Source organism: Gallus gallus, chromosome 1 (assembly GCF_016699485.2).
Source record: "Gallus gallus isolate bGalGal1 chromosome 1, bGalGal1.mat.broiler.GRCg7b, whole genome shotgun sequence".
Taxonomy (NCBI): Eukaryota; Metazoa; Chordata; class Aves; order Galliformes; family Phasianidae; genus Gallus; species Gallus gallus.
Window position 1 is genome coordinate 96,214,382 of NC_052532.1, and position 20,562 is coordinate 96,234,943.

The window sequence follows — 20,562 nt, forward strand, 5'->3', positions numbered from 1 at the left end:
AATTTCTACTTATTTCTATCAAGAATTTTCTGTTATTTGCTGTAGTATTTTTATGATTCAGTATTTAATTAGAGAATGAATGGTTGTGTATCATGGTTCTGACTTTTGTATTCCTATGGAGTTATAGAATATTCACTACACTTTCAAAGAAAAAATATTAAAATTGCTAATGTCATATGATTTCAGAATGAAATGTGCAAAATAGCATCACACTGTAGCTGGAGAGATTATTTAAATTCCATATCCTGTGATTTCCTTCCAAATTCTGGATGAACACAGCTAAATATTTTTGGAAATCACATTTTGTGATATGAAATCTGCCCTCATAATGCAGCTAGGCATACTTAATACATACTAAATGTAGACTTCATATAGAATGATACTACTGAGGTGGCAATATTGTACTCTATCCTTTTGGATGGAAAGAACTTGAAAAAAAAAGAGAGAAACAAAGCATTTTTTTTTTCATATGTGACTTTATATTCCATGGTGTATTCAAGTCTAGTTAATGAAAGTCAGAATCCCAACCAGACAAAGCAGAGAATGAATACTGGGACATTGAAATGAACAATACCAAACATAGACAAAATTTCTCCTCCAGATTCTAATTTCAACACACCCATTACTCTCTCTATTTTTCTGTTCTAAAGGAACACATGGAAAATAATATTCATTAATGTAGCATATGCATTTGTAGCAAGCTTTCTAATCCTATCACACATGAAGAATACCTTTCTACAGTAGTTTACCTTGTTTAATGATGACATGTGCTAGCTACAAGGGCTGCTCCAAAAGTAATGTCTCCTATTTTATGATGTTGGCCCGTGATATCAGAGATGGATGCTGGTGGTATGACAGTAGAGGTTGAACCTTACCACCAATACTCTGTTACATTTTGTTGGGTGTGACGAATGACAGCAGAGGGGCAGTCTGACACAATGGCACCAGATGTGGAAATGTATAGGAAGCAAAGGTGTGTCACTGAATTCCTCCATGTGGAAAACACTGCACCCATTGACATTCATCAATGGTTGCTGACTGTTTCTGGAGACCAACTAGTGGATGTGAGCACAGTGAGGCTGTGGGTGGTGCATTTTAGCACTGCCAACTGCAGTACTGGGTCACCTCTGTTTGTGCAGATTTTGATGAGCATGGCATGCAGGCTCCTGTTCATTGATGGGAAACATGCATAGTTCACAGCAGTGATTATACTGAAAACTAGTGTTCTGTAGTGGAGATTTTGCTCTATCCAAACAATGTTACTGTGCTCTTTGTATCTGTTGTAGTTTCCAGGGAAATAGATAGAAGGCATTACTTTCAGAGTGAGCTACATATTTTGTTCACAAGTGAAATTAGTAAGGGAAAATGTAGTATAATGTAAATTCAGGTTTTCATTTTATATGTAGGCAACTTTTGCAGAGGCCTAGTATTTTCTGATAGTAGCAAAATGAGCAGGAAAACAAAATATCTATTATTAATAAAGGGAGTATACAGACAATTCTAAACCAATTAACATAGCAATGTGTGTTTATTTTGGCAGTAGTGGAAATCTCATCCATAGAGACCCCTCACTTTGTTTCCTTTGTTCCTATTATCTCATTTCTTTTGCCATTATTTACTGTTTCTTTAAATGACCTCAATCATCATCTTCTGTGGCTTTTCTCTTTCTTCTCACACTATTGTTGTGCATGCAGCTTGGTTCATGTGTTACATTCTGAATCTTGGAGAGAACTTTCTGTTAAACATATTATCATCTCCCAGGTGGAAATTATGACAGTTGTTTTGTGTGAAAGCCTAAAGACCTTTACCTGAGATTTCCTCTTTGCTCACTACTCTGAGTGCAATTGTAGTGACTGGTGGTGTTCCATCAGGATTACCCCAGGGAAACCTGGCTGATGGCAGGGCTGCTCAGATTTCATACCAACTCTTCCATTCAAAATTCTCCCTCACGTAGTGTAAGACCTTTCCATTCTGTTAAAAATCCTGTTCTCTTGACTCAGTATTCAGAGAGAGCAGGGAAACCTAAGATACAGCTGTGCATGTGTATTTGTATAAGAGATTGCTTGTCTTTTTTTCCTTCAAAATTCAAGGGCTAGTAAAAGCTTTGCTTTGCAATGCTTCCTTTCTCTTGTTTCTTTACTTTTGTAAAATTGTGGAAATAAGCAAATGTTTGTTATTACTGTAAGTTAAGGCTCACTTGCTACTGTTTAATTTTGCTGCATTCTGTGACCGAAACTCAGTTGTTACTTCATAAGAAAATCAATCTTAGGTATGTTTTATGTATAAAATTCCCTACTTTGTGAAACGCAAAAAAATTCCATCCTACAGATGGCATAGTGTTTAAGGAAAAGAGGCCCAATACTTACAGAAGCAAATGCTTGACATGTTTATGGAGAAAATAAAGCATGAGCAAGATGGAAATGGTATTCAAATATAAAGTTTTCAAGCTAAATCTTAGGTCATATAAATGTTAACTACATATTGATTTTTGCATAGCGGGTTTTCAGACAGATCTGACTATATAAGGAAAAGAACTGTAATTACTTACTGCCTTGCTAAGGTTCCCCTTTTTGGGGTAGCAACTGAAATATGCTCCCAGGTGGAAGCATCTAGCAAATATTGAGCTATACTACCTTGTGCAAGTTGCAGTAAATCTGTGGAATTTCAGCAAACTCCTTGGTTGTGACATACTAACTAATTATTCTTTGCTTTCGTTTCTCATCTTTCTCAAATTGAAGATGATTTATCTGCATAATCTGGGGGTTTGGGCTGAAGTACAGATTCAATTTGCAAGGTAGCATTATGTTACAAATACAGTTCTGCCTTGCTTCTCTCCATACATGGAAAGAATGGAATTGGACTCACACCAGGGAAATACGTAACACGATAAAGGCAAAGGTTCATTCTGAAAGACTAACGTGAAGAATCAATTCTAATCCATAACCACTTGTCACAAGTAGCACTTTCATGCATGAATAATAATATTGAACTTCATGAATACTCAGGTGGCTGGTTTCTGTGAGATAGCTGAGTGCTCTTTTTTTCTGCTTAGTGATTCCTTGTCAAGGTAGTACACTGTACCATTAAAGAACACAACTGAAATATTCAAAAATAGTAGATAAGTAGATAATAGTAGATAATAGTAGACCTTTCCTCTTATAATAAAATAAATAATTGCTCATATATTTATAAAGTACTGTGGGTCTTGATCATCTGCCTGGGTCCTGGTATTACACCACACTACAGTCCCTATTCTAGCATAGAAAGAGTTAACTGCCCTGACCAGTAAATGTGTTCCTTCATATTTGTAAGCTTCTTTGATGATTCCAGTACTTATTAGGGAGGACTGATTTCTATCTATGGCTTAGATTGCTTGCTTTAAAAGCACATTTTCTTTCTAAGCCAAAAATAATATGATTGCATGGTGAAACGCTGTCCCAGCTTTCTCTAAGACCTAAATCAGAGAATGACACAAGTGTGACTGGCATAGCTACTGGTACAGCAGTTATGAAAGCACATTTATCAGAAATGTATCCTGGCCTTCAATGTGCATTGTCACATTTCTTTGCATTAACATTGATTTTAAGTTATGGTCATTTCTTTTATTGCAATTTTCACAGGGAAATCATGTACTAGCTGTTAATATGCTGTCTCCAAGATGCTTGGGTAGCTGAAACTAATATTAGTATTTCACTGACCTTATAAATTTTTACCTTTTGGCTTATTTGTGTTTTGTAATGGATTTTTTTTTTTTTTTTTTTTAATATTTAAGCTATAAATCTTCTTTGATGTGTTAGAGGACAAATAACCTATAATGAAACTGATGAGACTGTCCCTTTCAATTACAAAGACAAAGGAATCAATGGGACTCATTTCACACATCAAATGAGGTTGGTATTATTTAACACTACAATGAGGGACAATAATTGATGATAAATTACAAATGAAACCCTATTGGATTATGCATTACTTTACTCATTAATTAAATTGTGTAGGAAGCTGTGATATAAGTAGTTTTCTGAACTCTGCCTCAGATATTGAACCATTAGATGAAAATGTTAAGCATTTTTTCAATTTTACTCCTATGTAGGGAAAAAATTAAGTAATGAATTTCTCTCTCTTTTTTTTTCTGTACTTTTATCTAAACAGATTTTCAGTGTTCTTTAAGTGACCATTTTAGTAATACAAGGAAAAGCATAAAATTACAAAAATGATCATAAGCAATATCAGATCTTGAATGTGTAAACTACCCTTTAAGGGAAGGAAAGTAGAGAGATGCCTGCAGCCCGTCCTGATCTCTGGGAAGTGTCCATTTATTGGATATTTAATCAACGAGGACAGTTGTTCCAACACAAGTCTGGAATGAGGCTGAAGTCAGCCTTGCTGGGTCTTTAACCAGGTGCTAAACTAGTTTCCTTGAATGTCTTGTTCAGTTCTTCTAGAATGTTTACTTCTTTCCTTCTCTGTACTGACTGCCTCACTTCACTGGAGCCAATAAAGAAGTCAGCCTTACTGCTGGGTACCCGATTCATAAAGAACTCCCATTTTCCCAGTGGTAGACAGCTTCTGCAGCTATTTTTTATTTTTTATTTTTTTATTTTTTTAATTCCTGGCTCTTTTTCAGCTAGGTAACACTGAGAATAGTATACTATGTCGCAGATAATATCTCTCCTGTGATATACCATATTGTTTTCTATGGAATATAGGGTACACTAACCAAAACACAGCAAGTACAATGACTAATGTAGGTCACTTTTAGAATTCATTTGGAGAAGTTACTAGATACCCTTTCATTCTATGAAATGTAGTACCAAGTGGGATTGCTCAAAGTTTAAAAACAAAACCCCATATCTTTTCACATGAATAAAGATTTGTAAGGAGATCTTACCTTCTCCTGAAAGATACGCTATTGTGTATTTCTTTTTCCCACTAGGACTAAAGATAGAAGGTTAGATATGTAACTGGAAGATGCTTCCTAAGAAATGCCTTTCATTGACCTTGAAAAGTGTTCAAAACTGATCTTTAAGATTTTATGCAGACTGTTTTGTAGTCAATAGCCTCTTTTTTCTTTTAGTGCTTCTAATGTAGTGATGACAATACAGCAAATTGTCAATCATTACTAGCTCATGGCTGTCTTACTGTGAGTGTGAAGCACTGTGGAGATATCACGGAGCAAGGGAACAAAAATCAGAAGGCGAAGCCATCCTTTTATGACTTTGAAAAGTTACTTAACCTTTTTAAACAGTAGCTGTCACAAGCAGACTCAGCTATGCTCATTCTCCTTTGTTCTGGATGAGAAAAGATCTGCAGTGTTTCAACCTCTTGCACTTCTGTTTCTTGCTCCTGAAATTTTCATCAGCTGCCATGCTCATACTAACATTAGAATTTTAAAGGTTTTTTCCTTTTTCATTTAAAAAAAGATATTTCAGTTCTCTCGTAGAGAGTAACTTTGCAGAGAAAATCTTAAAATCTTCAAGAGGATGCATTTTAAAATAATAATCAGGGAAGAAGTAAAAAGATTAGAAAAATTATCTGAACTGTAAGTTAAAATCTTGGGTTTTGGGAGGCATTCTTATTTAGTATGATACTTCATGGACTAATTATGATGAGATCTGTGCTTCTTTTTAATGACAAACATTTAATAAATTTTTTCCCCATAAGAAATGTAGGAAGTGCTAAGCTTCTGTATACTCTAAAATCTTAATTTTGAAAAACCAAAACTTCCTGAGAAGAAAAATCAAATTCTATTATTTCACATAAATGAAATAAGCTGAAGAAATGTTAATTGCACTGTTTGATTCCAGGCCATCTATCATTATGTTGACAGTGGTGAAACAATGATAGAGCAGAGCAATAATGGTATAAATTGAATAGTCATTTTTTTTTCCTGTAGATGTATGCACTTGCAAAAAGAAATCATTGGGATTCCCATGTTGTGACAATGTAGGAAGCTGTGATTGGAGGAAAAAAAAAAAAACTGAGAAAGGGAGAAAGGACTTGAAGTGTTTAAGTCTAATTCATCGACATGAAATACAGAACAAATTGTATTTAATAACCTCTTTTAAAAATTATTTCTAATTAGTGAGACGTTTTGGCAGGTGTGCCTTCCTTTTCAGCTTTGAAACTTTACCTTTATTTTATTTTGACAAACTAGACTCATAATAGATACAAAAGAAAAGTCAAAGCATCTAGGTCATCTAATCTACAATTAATTACACTGATTTCCTCAGTGAATAAAAAGATTGAGGTAAAACGTTATGTGTTACCTGATTTATTAGAATTACTTTTAAACCCAATAATAGAATATCAAGGCATGTTTTTTCTGTTAAAGGTACATCTCTGTAAGGCACAGTGCTTCCCTCTTTAAGATAAAAGCCTTTTCTGATCATGAGTTAACACATAAGGTGAGAAACTGAACCCAACTCAGTGATGAGCCCTCAGCCTCAGAGAATTTAATACAAGTCAGAGAGTTCTCCAGTAAGTGTATGTAGAAAGTGACTCCCTCCCAAAATAACATCTAGACTAGATATCATGAAGAAATTCTTAACTGTGAGGGTGGTGAGACACTGGAACAGGTTGCCCAGCAAGGTTGTGAATGCTCTCTCCCTGGAAGCATTGAAGGCCAGTCTGGATGGGGCTTTGGGCAATCTCGTCTAGACAGAGATGTCCCTGCCTATAGCGGGGGGTTGAAACTAGGTAATCTTAAAGGTCCTTTCCAACCCAAACCATTCTGTAATTCTATGATTTCGGTGTTGCAGTGGTAGAAGTAACAAGGAGAATGTTTATAACAACTATTTGTATGACCATTGTAACTTGGAAACCACAAGTGCAAAATAATTAACAGGGAAAAAAAAAAAAAAACCAACCATAATTACACTAATATTAATGAAAACTCTGCATTAATCTTTTTGAATGTCAGTGGCCCATTGCCTCCTTACCTTGGGAATTAATGATACAGGCATGATCAAGAAGCCATGCCATGCATGTTTAGTTTCTGATGTACAGTTCTACTCAGTGAATGAAGATCAGCAGATCCCCTGAGTTTCTGAGGACATAGCTGAAGATATCTGTCACATAGAGGAAGTCATTTTGTCAGTTAAGCATATGCTTACATCATGTAGATCTCTTTCTATTTAAAACCAGCACCTTGAATTCTGCCAGTGTGTTCTCTTGTACTGCAGAGATCTGCTAAGAGCACTGACGTAGCATACTCCAGGCTTGAAATCCGATGTAATCCCAGAACACTGAAGGTGTTCACATGTACCTTGATTACAGAAACCTTCAGGATGACACCTTGTCTAAAATTGGGTTTCTAGCAATCATACAGTTAAGTATCAAATAAATTACTACCTGTGTAATATGTTTTATACTGCAGAAAATTTTTGTAGTTTCAGCCAGAGACAGTGATTAGTAGAGCTATGTTCAAAAGCAAACCATAACACAACTCTGTTTTCTACTGTAAGCAGCAACAAAAACTCCTGTTGTTTTTGGCAAGATCAGCTAACTTCACATGGAGTGTCTTCGAAAATCCTACTTTTTAGATGCTCTAGCTAAACTGACCAAAATTTACCAGATCTGTTTAAACTCACTGTCACTAGCACCTAGAGTTCTTAAGGACATTTGCAAGAGCATCTGTGCCATGCACTGTGCCTTAATTTTATGGTTGTATGTTATGTGATTTTGATGTTATACATTTTTGTCTTTCTAATCATCCTGCTTTCTGTTGGAGGACTAAAAAGACTGTAGTCACTGTCTATTCTTTTGAAGAATAGTATTACAATGTTACACGGTGGGCTTTGTCAGCACTCATGATGCCTTTGATCTTGTCATGCAGTGGGTTTGGGATCCTCTAGTAGCCACTGCCAAGGCAGGTTGTAAAACTTGCTGTTTCCAATTATTTTCTTTATTTGCTGCAAACACTTTTGTCTCCACCAATGTTTACACCCAAATTTCACTTCTGTTTTTCCTAAAGTATCACTGTTCGCAATATGTTTACTTGATTCCTCTATTCTTCAGTCCATTCCCTGTGTTATCTAGCAAGCCCAGTAAAAATCAGGCTCACCCAGAAGAAATGACTAGTATCTGTAGAAAGGTATTAGTTACCATTAAGAAAATAAAAACCAACCAAACAAGCATAGAATTCCTTATGCCATAAAGTTTACAGCTTCCATTACAGGGAAATACCTTTGGAAACACTAGCTTGGGGCAGATATTTGAATTATGAACTAAGAAATAAAATTAAATTACATAAAAACACACTGCAGATTTCTAAGTGCCTATGGTTGGAATTAGATGGTCTTAAATGGTCCCTTCTAACTCAAACCATTCTATGATTATGTGATTCTATTCCTAAATTACAAGTATGTAAAATTTGTTTTTTTCCAGAATGCTGAGTTATTAATTTCTAGAGCTCCTTTAGATATCTTTTTCCTCCCAGAGACTGTTTCAAAAACTGTAAATGTAATCTACACTGGTGAAAACACATGTTGCTTTGAAGACTTCTTCCAAAAAGTGTCTGTTAAGCACTCCTGATTTTTTTTCAGTTTTCTTTCCAGTATTTACATATTCATCCAAAGTACAAAATCAACACCAAGTAAAAATAGTAAATATATGAAGAGACATCAGGAATCTTGACATTGAGCTACAAAAAAAAAAAAAAAAAAAAAATTGTGCATGCATGCAATTCTTAAAGCAAAGAAAAAGAACATTTTCAAAATAACTTATAACACTTACAGTTTACACAAAACTAACAACTTAAAATGGGAAAAATCATGAGCCAAAATCTGATATGCACATGCACACATATGCAGACATAGAGAAGAAGAGAGGCAAGAAATATTAAGTGGAAGTTCATGTCTACCAATCTCTCAAAAAATCTCAGCAACAATAAAAAAAATCTGAGGGTCAAGTCATTATTTACTGTTGCTTGCTTGCTCTTTTTTTCTTTCACTAGGCATTGCTGAATAGGAATTATGGATTCTGACCACAAATTCCAACATACATTTCTATTTTTCCTCCACCCCTGCGTGACACATTTTTTATCAGCACTGGAACATATTCCAGTGAGCTTGAAGTAGCCTGACAGCCAACAGGCGGATTGAATAAATAGACGCTGTGTGTCTGGGGGTCTACATTTCCCTGACTATTTTCTCTTTTCCCCCCGTTCCTGTTTCTCTTGCTCTCCCTCTCCTCATTTCCTGGCCTTGTCAGCTGCTGTAGAATTCCATTTTTAATGTGCTGTGCAAAGTATATGCAGGACTGTGTGCCTGGGCAGGCTCTCTGTAATCAAACTTTACACTTTCTGTAGTACATATCGCAGTAAGAACAATGACATTTCAATATTTATTACAAGGTATTTTACATACAAAAATTAGTAGGTATTGTGCTTTCAAATACTGTATTCCTGTAATATCAGATTCACTTCAGCATATGTGACGTTAGTAAACCAGACAGTTGTGCTGTGGCTTTGTTCAGGATTGTCCCTTTGATCATACTGTGCTTTAAGGAGTCTATTTTACAGCAAATGCAAGTTGCTCCTCTGACCTTAAAGAAGAATATCGTCTCTTTGCACTGCAGTAATGACTTCTTTTTCCCACATACCTAGAAGGATGGAGCTTAGGAACTGTATTCTTAGTAGATTATACTGACAGGCAGTAGCTTTCTGGTGTGTTTATTATAGTTTTGCTTGCTTGCAAGTTGCCTTCTCCTTGGGTAAATATGAAATTGAGTTTAGGTTTCACACTTACAAAGCTATGGATGTGGACATTAGAAGAATTTTCAGTTTCAATTTGTTTCCCTGCTCACACCAGGACCTTTCACAATTGTTTTTTTTTTGTTTGTTTGTTTGTTTGTTTTTGCTGTGCTATGTAGCTGGAACAGAATAACTCACTGATGGAGACCTGGGTTCTTAATTATCAGGAATTTCTACCCTACCTGTCAGGATGAATAGAAGAAGGAGGGAGGACATCCATGGCACATAACTACATTAAATGTCCAGGTCTTTCTGTGCAGCATGCTCAGAAACCAAACATAAATTTTCATTTTCTTCTGTAATTTGTTTTCTTTGGCCCAAAACTTGCACGGCAACTTAAGAAGGATGAAGTGTGGGATATCTGGTGCTGATCCTTCCCAGGCTTGAAGTATTCAGCCCAGAAGAATGAGACTACCTTCTAAGGTGTTAAGAAAGATTCCTGATCCCTGACCTGAGTGTGTGTGAGTGTGGGAACAGTAGTTCAGAGCTGAATTTGGCCAGTGGCAGTAGCTGGCTGAAGTTAACTAGCCAAGGTGATCTACAAACAAAATGCATACTATCATGTAGTGGAGAGTTGCTACTCTCATCTGTGAAGCTGAAAAAGCCACATGTTAAGCAGCTATTGAACTACTCACAGAACTCTTGTATTAAAACACTATAGACTGTGACATCTATAATCTGATTCACTTTCTTAGGCATCAGGGAGAAGAGATGGATGAAGACTATGGCAAATAAACTGATAAGCTTCCTTGTGGTAACCCATCTTTACTCATAAATACAATTCCTGGACTTCTTCTTGTCCACGTCTGACTAATGACTCCAAAAATACACTTCTGCTTTCCATGGACAGATATTAACTAGTTCATTGTATCCCTGAGCTATATGTTGTAATGTAATTTCTGTAGAGCACAAAGGTTAATTTCGGCACTAGTTACATTTCATAATGAATTCTTATAAAGTGCAATTTTGACATCTTTGACTTCTGTGATATATCAGGTCAAAACCTCATTTGTCTTGACTGAATGGTATGTGATAATTTGAGAGAGATCATCTTATCAACTATGCTTCTACCAGTTTATTGTCTTCTTTACCATTTTATCCACTGTACTATGTAAGTTATATTGAAAAACCGTTTTCTTCTTTAAGACAATTATATCTATAGGACATTTCCAAGATTTTTATTTCATTTTTTTGGGCATTGTCTGTTATTCATTAGATATTTTGTGAGGTTTGAGATTAATTCAGAACTGACTATAGCAATCCACTTGAGGCTTTTGTTCATAACCTACCAAGGCCTATCTGTAGGCAGACGTTTATGTTTATTCCATGTTTTGTTTTTAGAGAAATATTCTTAACTATGTGCCCTGGAACATACAGTGAAAAATGCTGGTGAGGGGCATTTTTATTTATCTGCTAGCTTTTCTGTGAGAAAAAATCTTAGGTCTCACATCTTAAAAGCATCATATACAAGGTTTAAATTTTGTTTATAATACAATACTTAATGCAAGAGAACTTAAACTTCAAAGGCAATGTTTGGTATGGGAATAGGAATGTGCTTTGGTAGTGTATTATTCATTGAAAAACCCACTAAATTAGAATTAGTATTTGCTTTAGGAACAACGAGCACTATAATACATTCTCCTGTATTAAATTAGTTTGAGTATCAGTAATGAGAACCATGGACGAGGTTTCTGCTGGAAAAAAAAATAGTTTAGAAAAAATAGTAAAACAGACTGAAGTTTAAGATTTCTTCAAAAACTTTCTTGGTTAACAAAGCTGAAGACGCTACGTGCATTATTGTAAATTACTTTTAATTAGAGGTTAAATACATAATACATAAAAAATTTCAAAACAATGATCCAGTGTAATATGTCTAAAAAATATTTTTAAAATTGCATATTATTTCCTTAGGGTTTTTCATAATAATGAGAAAGAAATCGTTTTAGGATTGTCTGATTTAAAATAAGAGAAAACTACTTCAATAATCTAGAAAACCACTTCTAGTAAACTGCTGTAATCTTTTTTGTAATCTTGAATCTATCTGATTAAAGAATAAAGGGAATGAATTAATTTCAACCCACAAAATTGTTCAACATTACACTATAAACTTCACCACACAAGTTTCACATTCTTGGGATTCTTTATTGTATCTTTCTAAATTGGGTAGCGATTACATTCTCACCCTTATACATCGTTTATGGAGGCAAGTTTCTTCCTTAAAGGAAGAAATTTTGTACCGTAGGATTTTAATAGCATTATATATATATATATATATATATATATATATATGATATTAACACTTCAACAGGACTTGGAATTTTTATTGCATGCTTATTTTCTAGAATTTAAAATTTCAGAGCAGAGCTGTTCTTTGCTTCTTTCCCTAGTCATCAGATTAAAAGGTCTTTTTGAGACAGACAACTCTTTTTGTCATGGTGTTTTACTAAAATTTGTGTAAACCAATATAAAGATTTCCATCATTCTCCACATGACTACATCACCTCTAAGGGTGTAGTATTCTGTAAGGCTATTTTTGTGTCTCTGAGCTACGCTATTAGTTGACATTCTTCACAGCTTTACATCAAAATATGTCTAATGTTTTTTAAACATGAGAAGGAGAGTTGAAGATAAACAAGATTTCATTCAGCAGAAAAATATCTTGAATGTGGTTCTATGGTGTTGTAAATTTGACATATCTTAGCTTGCATTGTTCTTTTTGAAAATTAGGTTTTATTATGAGTTTATAAATCCAATTTCCTTAATTTAGAGAGAGAGTGAGGAAAAAAAACACCCTTTAAATAGTATTAATAGTCGTTTTGACATTGTATGAGGTAGAAAAATCTTAAAATATGTCATGTGAGGATTTTATGATATTTAAATCCTACTACCTCATCTAAAAATTTCATTAGAGTTTTATTATGTGCCTGAGAGCCATAAGATATCTTCAAATCTCTTGTGCAGATCTCTGACATCTGGTTTTATTTTTGTGTTTATGGGGCTAAGAGCAGCCGCCATGGCTAACTGAAGACTTGTTGCTCTATTCCTATTCTTCAGAAAAAGGTGGATGACCCAAACTCCCCTGTGTGTCTGGAGTTAAACTGAATAGAATTAATTAAAAACAATACTATTCAGCATATATGATAGTCTAATAAAATTAATGCTGAAGAGATTTGTTTTAGGGCATACACTGGAATTAATGTTAGTCACAATAATGTACCCTGTCTGATATACACTGAGCATAAGTACCTAGTATTTTTATACTGATTAAAAAATAAAAAAAAAATAAATTTAAAAAAAAAAGAAATATTAAAACTTTGCAAATGTGATAAATGCCGACTGGTCATTACCTTAGTTAAGCTGAGACTGCAAAAGCTGAAATAAAAACAAATTCACAGCGTAACACATTCAGTTTTTTGAAGAACAAAGCAAGTATATTATATACATGTTCTTCTGAACAAAATGAAGAATGAAAACACAGTTTTAATAATGAAAAGCTTTACTAGACTTATGTTGAAAATTGTAAAGATTGTTAGTAAATTTATAGTAATAGTATAGTATTATATATATACACTATATATACTATAGTAATATTATAGTATTATAGTAAATAACAGTCTTGCTCCTGTCTACCTCATGACTTATGTATATACATGCACATACATATGCAAGTATGTAACCAGGCTTATTTGTCTACATATGTGACAAATCCACTATGTTATAGTTCTGCATAAATAATATTGCTTGTTAAAGTTTCTTAGTAAACAAACTGTATGCGTTACATACATTATTATAAAATATTTCAGTTTTATAGACTATTATAATTATAGCCACATAGACTATTTCAGGATCATGTTTTGATGTACTACGTCTAATAGAATTTTATTTAAAAGAATTCCTATAACAGGAGTGCTAAACCATAAGTTTTACTTTATGGATTTCAGGCAAACTAAATGCACAGTAACAAAGTTCTTGAGCAGAGGAATCTTCAGTTATTTCACTCCTAAAAAGAAAAGAAAATCTCTAGTGATTTTAGCTTTTATGTTTTTTTTAACATTTTTGCAAATTAAAAAGAGGTTTTCTGGCATCAGTAGCAAGCACAATGCAAATGGTCTCACTGGAGTGAAGATTACTTTTTTATATGGGAAACTTGGCTAGAAAGTCATTGTGATTCTATCATAACATTTTAAGTTTCTTGGCTCTCAAACCATATGCAAACTTTTGTTTTCTATTGATTTTTTTCCTTCCCTTTTTGATTTTTAATTTTAGTTTTAACGCTACAATTCATGTTTCATTTATCATTCTTATTACTTTAGTTTTAAAATTCTGCCTTATGATTATGATTATGATTATGATTATGACCTTCCTTACCATTCCCTTCTCCGTGTTTGAAGTACTAGTATCTTCTTGTGTGTTTGTTTTCATGAGGAGTGGAGAAATACTTTAAGAACACAAGAAAATCTTGCTCTGCTGCTAGCAGCAGAAATTTTGCATAGAGAACTATTTTGAGAGGGAAAACTGGGAGGGTGATTTTGAAGGAACCATCTGCTGGGACAGAAATATGGAACTAAATATTAAGTACTCAGTGCTATTCATACTCACTCTAGAAAATCTAAAAAAAACATTACCTGTCCCTTAAAAGAATGGTGAATTTATCTATCTATCTATCTATCTATCTATCTATCTATCTATCTATCTATCTATCTATCTATTACTGGAAAAGATTGACTATTACCATGTGCATATGTTCCTGTTTGATAAATCATATCTTTGGCTATACTTAATTTAGACTTCTATGCTTGCAATACAATGAGCTGTGGATTGCCAGTAAGAAGGAAATAAGGCATACAGTTGTAAAATTCTTTTGCAGAACTTCACAAGTTAATTCAAGACCCAGTAATTATTAATGGACTTATGGTGGTTCACATTCAAAAGCATGTATGCTTCTGTTTTGTAACAAATTTTATCCAGAGACACCTTACAGCCCACCCAGCCCCAACCTCTGCCGTGGGCATGGCTACCCCCCACCAGCTCAGGCTGCCTATGGCCCCATAAAACCTGGCCTTAAGCACCTCCAGGGATGGGGCACCCCAGAATACACCCCAAACCATTCACATCTCAACATTTTGATGTGAAAAAATATTTCACTGTAAATACAAATAACGATCTTCATAATATCTACAGTCACTTCTTGTAGCCTGTATTTCAGTTGGGTACATATTTGGTCCCAAATGGTTTTAGAACTGATTATTTAAATCCAGTACCAATGAAAATGAGTTTTATTGTTTATGTTAAAATTGTTTAAAATCCATCTGGCTATATTGATGCCAATAATTAGTATTATTTGTTTCAAGAATGTTTAATATAGTGACACGTGTGGTCTTAATTTCTTTAAACATTAAGAAGTTAAAAAAAAAAAAACAACAACAAGAACAGTTTTTAAAAGCAATTGCTCTGCCCACTTTCTTTGGGGTTAATTTTAAAAAGCCAATACAATAAGTCTTAGCTGCAAATTTAATAGACTGTTTCATTACTCTATTAAGCTCTGACTAGGCTGTCTTTTGGCTAAAGCTCCTGTAAATTTGGGGAATGTTTGTGCTTTTTCTTTTTTACTTCACCTGTCAGGTGAAGTATCATTTTCTAAACTATGGCATGGCAAGTTACAGTTCCTAATTTCTGATGCACATGTCATTATGTAACAAAGACAGTAAGCCACGTTACATCTCAGAATCATAAATTCAGAATGTACCAAATTCTAAACAAACTGAGCAGGAATGTGAGTTACAAATTTAAGTTTACTCTAGGGACTTCTGTGTATACACTGCACAATTTTGCTGTATGCCAACACTTCGGAGTCAGAAAATGGACCTCACAGAGTGAAACTGCCAACATATGTTGTAAGCAACAAATTATGTCATGTAGTGCTAAGGCTAATAGCTTAAATTATGGATAAATGGTAATGGATCCACAGGTGGCCTTACAATGCACATTACAAAGTGTAGCAGCTAGTTAAAGGAGAAGCTGCTACCTTACAAAACAAGATGTTAAGTGTTCTCTTAATTTTAGTCTCCATCTGTTCCTTTACTATAAACAAATAGTAAATACATATTGTAATAAATATTACACGTGCACATATATATGTGTGAGGAGGTATATATATAGCCATGAAAAAGACTTGAACTGCTCCAAATAGAGAGTTGTGTTGCATCGATCATATTAAAATAAGAGAAAATTGTTAAGGAATCTCTAGAAAGTTAGATTGAAGGGAAGATATGTATTAATTCAATTGATGACAAAATCTGAGAAAAGACTGTGTAAATATTTAGCTTCATCAACATCATGTTTAATGAGTGAATTTTAAATAAACTGAATGGGAACAACAGAAGTTACGAAAGGGATGAAGAGGTGGAGTAGAAATTGAGGAAGAAGATTACAAAAGAGAAGGGAGTGTAAGCATGGATTATCAAAGGGAAGAGCTCGGTGCCGTTTTGGGAGGGTGCTCTCTCCTCCTTCCTTGTTTCCAGATGTTATAAGGGCTTATGTGGGATCAAAACCTGCCCTGAGGTTTGTGAACCAAATGCTTCTTTAGATTTCTGCAGACTTCTTGTAGGGTTGCCTAATTTATTTATTTAAATTGAATTAATTCATAAAAGCTGACTGCATAGCAGAGCTAATGGTAGATCTTGGAAGGGGATGTCCACAGCATGGGTACACATCAGTCCCCAGGGCTGACAGTCACACTTTGCATATACTCACCTCCTCCATAGCACTACTGGTCTTTATTTTAGCTAACATAAAGTCTTCAGTTTGATAAAACTGTGGTACTTCTTTTGCAAGGTGGAGGCAGGCTGCCATACTGTGTGCATGTACAGGATTTGCTTTTAGACTACAGTGTCCTTATGAACTCTGCAGTCCTGCAAATAGGCTGTTTGGAGAACCAGTGAGTTTAGAGGATATTTTTTACTCCTCCTTTCTAAAACCTTCCCTTCTGAACTATACTGGATTTTAGTAATATACGTTTAATACTTACAAATTTATTATTTATTCTGGTGAGTCTGTGGCTGCTGTTTTAAAGATCTGACATAAATACAAAGAAGAGAGAGTTTAGAGTTATTTTCTTTTCTTGCCTCATAAATTTGAAACTATTGTCTTTACTGGCCTATTGAAAAAGTCGTGCTAAAGCTTTCATCTTTAAAATAGCTCTGGGTGCACCTAGAATAGCTGTCAACAGAGCAGAAATCTGTGAAATGTAGCAGAGAACAAAACCACATGTAAGTGAGAAGCAAATGTGTTAACTTAGCTAACATGGAAAGCCAGATGATTCAAAAAACATTAGACTAGGCTTAATAATAAGATGAAAAACAGGTTTTCTATGGGATGCAATGAGATCAGGCACTGAAACCGTTTTACAGCATTCAGGGTACGTTCATTTTCATCTAAAGGAATTCATACTGATAACTCCAAAAGATGACAGTCATCCTTCTCATCTTATGATGGAAATCACTCTCTCATTTTCTCTTATTACTGTGACTTTCCATTTTATTTTTCTGCTAGACACACCGTATCTATCTTATCTGGAAGAAAAAAAAAAAAAAAAAGACTGCCAATAAGTTTTGTTACTACAAAGCTTTGTCTCTTAAAAATTCGTATTTTTCATGGCATGAATTTTCCGTGTTTCATCTTTCAGAAGGAGAGTTTGGTTATTAGATCCATATTGTTTTTGTTAAAACCACATCTTTCACTTAAACGTATCATTTTTTATTGCCATAATGACAGATAAAAAGGATAACATGAACCCAAATCTAAAGGAAGCCTAGTACTGACACACAAGAAATTTCTTCAAGTGGATGACAAAAACCTCCATGCATTACTTGAACCAGAGCTTATATTGGAAGCAGTTACCAATTAATATTGACTTTATTATTTAAGTTATTAATTACAAGTTGCTCATATACTTAAGAATGTTAGTTATCCCACGTGTTAGTTACTATGATATCATTCTATGACATAACACTCATACTGGTGTGATTATCTAGATTAAAAATGTCGGTACTCATTAAAAAAAAAAACATATCTTTGTCGTTGATTTCCATTTACACATCTACGTACAGTGATACTGTGTGAAACATGAAATGCCATGTGCTGCCCTAAATCAACTGAGTAAGGATTTTTTAGTAGAATATATAAATCAAAGCCAGGCATAGTTCCCTATGTATTGAGAACCCGTATATTGCAACACACAGAAAAAAAAACAAACAATATTTGTGTTATATTTCACTTGATTGTAGAGTTAATATAAGATTTTAGTTGGTAGCTTTAGCTCCATGCTCTTTAAGACATATCAGCTAGTGATGAAACATTTTTATTTCCATACAGCTATTAGGGATATGGGATTTTTTATTCCAACAGCTCAGGGTTTAAATTATAATTTAAGGTAAATGTTTTCATTTAGCTTATTGATTCTGTTCCAATTTACAGGATTACCCCATAGCTCTAATTCACCCAAAGAATCTCACTGGGGAAATTTTCAAAGAAGTCAGACCACTAACTTTCATTGACTGCTGAAAATTATATTACTGCCTTCTCTCTGGATGTATGGCAACCCAGCTCCCATTGTTCTCTTAATAGGAATGAGCATCCATCTTTCTCAAGGAGGCTTTGAAAATGATGATCAAAGCAGAGAAGTCCAGATGCTCACAGTTTATCGTAGCTCTTCTATGGTCAGTGAATTATTTGTACCATTTGGGACACAAGCCATGTCATTACTAAAATGGTTATGAGTTACTTAGTCTCCAAAATAACAAAAATCAGCATTAAAGAATTAAGTTTTCCCAGCTAAAGTAGAAAATGTAAGAATGTCCTTTTTTCTTTTTTTGTTTCAATCCTTTCATTTACACCAATGCCATTCCCTGCTGAAGTCATCTGTCAGCTGGGATTTCTTTATAGTGGGCTATGAGGCACTGACCTTCATACATGTTATGATCAGTAGGAAAGCACTGCAAAGGAAATGCCTTCACACACTTGTGTAAAGATAGTATAACGCTCTCAGTTTAGGTTGGAATAATGTTGGCAGATGCAGAAAAAATGCACCCAGGCTTTGGTACCAGAGTTTGTACATTTTGTCTTATTTCCTCTTTTCTGCCCATCTGCCAAAATGCCGAAATTCCCTGTGCTTCTGGTGCCCCTCAATCCAGGAAAAAAATTATTGTATTTTGTGTTCTGCCATCATCCCTGACTCAACACGCATGTGTAGAAAACAATTTATTTTCTTAAATAAGCAGAATGAATATGAATATGAATATGAATATCTTCATCTGTGAAAAAGTCACATTTTTAATATGTTTGGTAGACTGGCTCCAGTTTCTAGCATTTTGAGCTGAAATGTACAGCAAGGTCAGCAGACAAGGTATGATGTGTTTTTTATTTTTATCTCCTGAGATTTATTCAGAAGGCTGCTGAGATAGCACCACTCTCAGGTTGATCTCTCATTATCTGTTATTCACTGATGTTGGCAGAATCCTCAACCCAACCTTTCCTGTGAGCCTCATATGGGGTCTCAGCACTGAATAGGGACTGGTTAACTGGGGATTAAAAAAGGAGGATAGGAACAGTATGTGGAGGCCAGAGTTAGGATGCTGAAACAGAGTGAGGAAGCCAACCTAGATGGAAAGGAAAAACAAGAAGAATTTTAAATTATAAATAATAAAGAAGAATAAAGAGACAAGCTTTGTCTCACATCTTGAAATCATAAAATCTTCGGATCTTCTGTGAATACTCTCTTGAAACCCGCTAACGTTATATTTTAAGTATGTGAGAAAAAAGTAAATATAGAAATGCAAATAAGGCCTGGCTGATTAGGCTAAGAATCATTTTTGGATAAACAGGACAAGCACAGTTTATTTTGAGAGCCAAGTAGGATGGCATATTTTTACATTAAGCAGTATTCATTTTAGTCTTGCTGCATTTATTTTTGTCTAAACATATCCTTAGAATTCTTCACCACTCAGTAAACACCCCTACATTTGGCTGAATTAATAGGATAAGGATTACCAGTTTGTTAGAACAGATAATGATAAATTGCTTGCATAAATTAAATGAGTTTAGGACATTTTTAATCCATAAGTTTGATGTTAAAAGCATAAACATTATGTTACAAAATTTTACTATCAACACAGACCAGGAACCCTGTTTGCACAAGTCTCGTGCAGCTTCTCATTAATGACAACATAAAAGGGTGGCTATGTTGAAACATCAATTCATGCATAACTGCATAGATCTGTTACTTGTATGGTCTCACATAAGTATCATAAATAATCATTATAAGAAGATGTGCAATGACTTCTGTTTTGGGATCAAAACAATATGAGGCAGAGTGCCTTTGAAAGACTGTGGTGCAATATCATAATACAAGGTCCGGAGGGCTCTTGAGATGTACTCAAATGTTGGTTTTGTTTTGTTTGGTTTGGTTTTGTTTTTTTTTTTTTTTTGCTTTTTTTTTTTTTTTTTGCTTTTTTTTTTTTTTTTTGCTGAACTGAGGATTTAGTGTCAAAGCTAAAATAAGATTTTGAGATGTGGTGCTGTTGCTTTCGTACCTAAAAGTGTGTTAGGATTCAGAGTCTAATGGTATTTCATGCTTTTAAGGAAGAAGTTATTTTTATTGCATATTCCCAGAATTTTTTTTGTGGCTGTAGAAGGAGAAGGTAAGGTAATAAATTTGATTTGATAGCCTATGAGAGCATTTGCATCACTCTGATACCCCGGCCCTGCTCAGCTTGCATGAGAGTGCGCCACTCTTTTAGTCCTTAGCAACTTGG

At 34.5% G+C, this 20,562-nt stretch overlaps 1 protein-coding gene and 1 long non-coding RNA gene across 5 annotated transcripts in view; one reads left to right on the forward strand and one right to left on the reverse strand.

The window, feature by feature from the left end:
- The window catches only part of ROBO1 (roundabout guidance receptor 1), a 707,723-nt gene that overhangs the window by 162,384 nt on the left and 524,777 nt on the right, over positions 1–20,562 (forward strand). The gene's annotated exons all lie outside the window — the stretch shown is intronic.
- The window catches only part of LOC121107710, a 50,228-nt gene that overhangs the window by 23,372 nt on the left and 6,294 nt on the right, over positions 1–20,562 (reverse strand). Inside the window, exon 3 of one of the 2 annotated variants that reach the window (XR_005842058.2) lies at positions 312–19,407. The exons of the other annotated variant lie outside the window; for it this stretch is intronic. This is a non-coding gene — a long non-coding RNA (uncharacterized LOC121107710). Of the gene's footprint in view, positions 1–311; positions 19,408–20,562 lie in introns of those variants that run through there. 2 annotated transcript variants of the gene reach the window in all.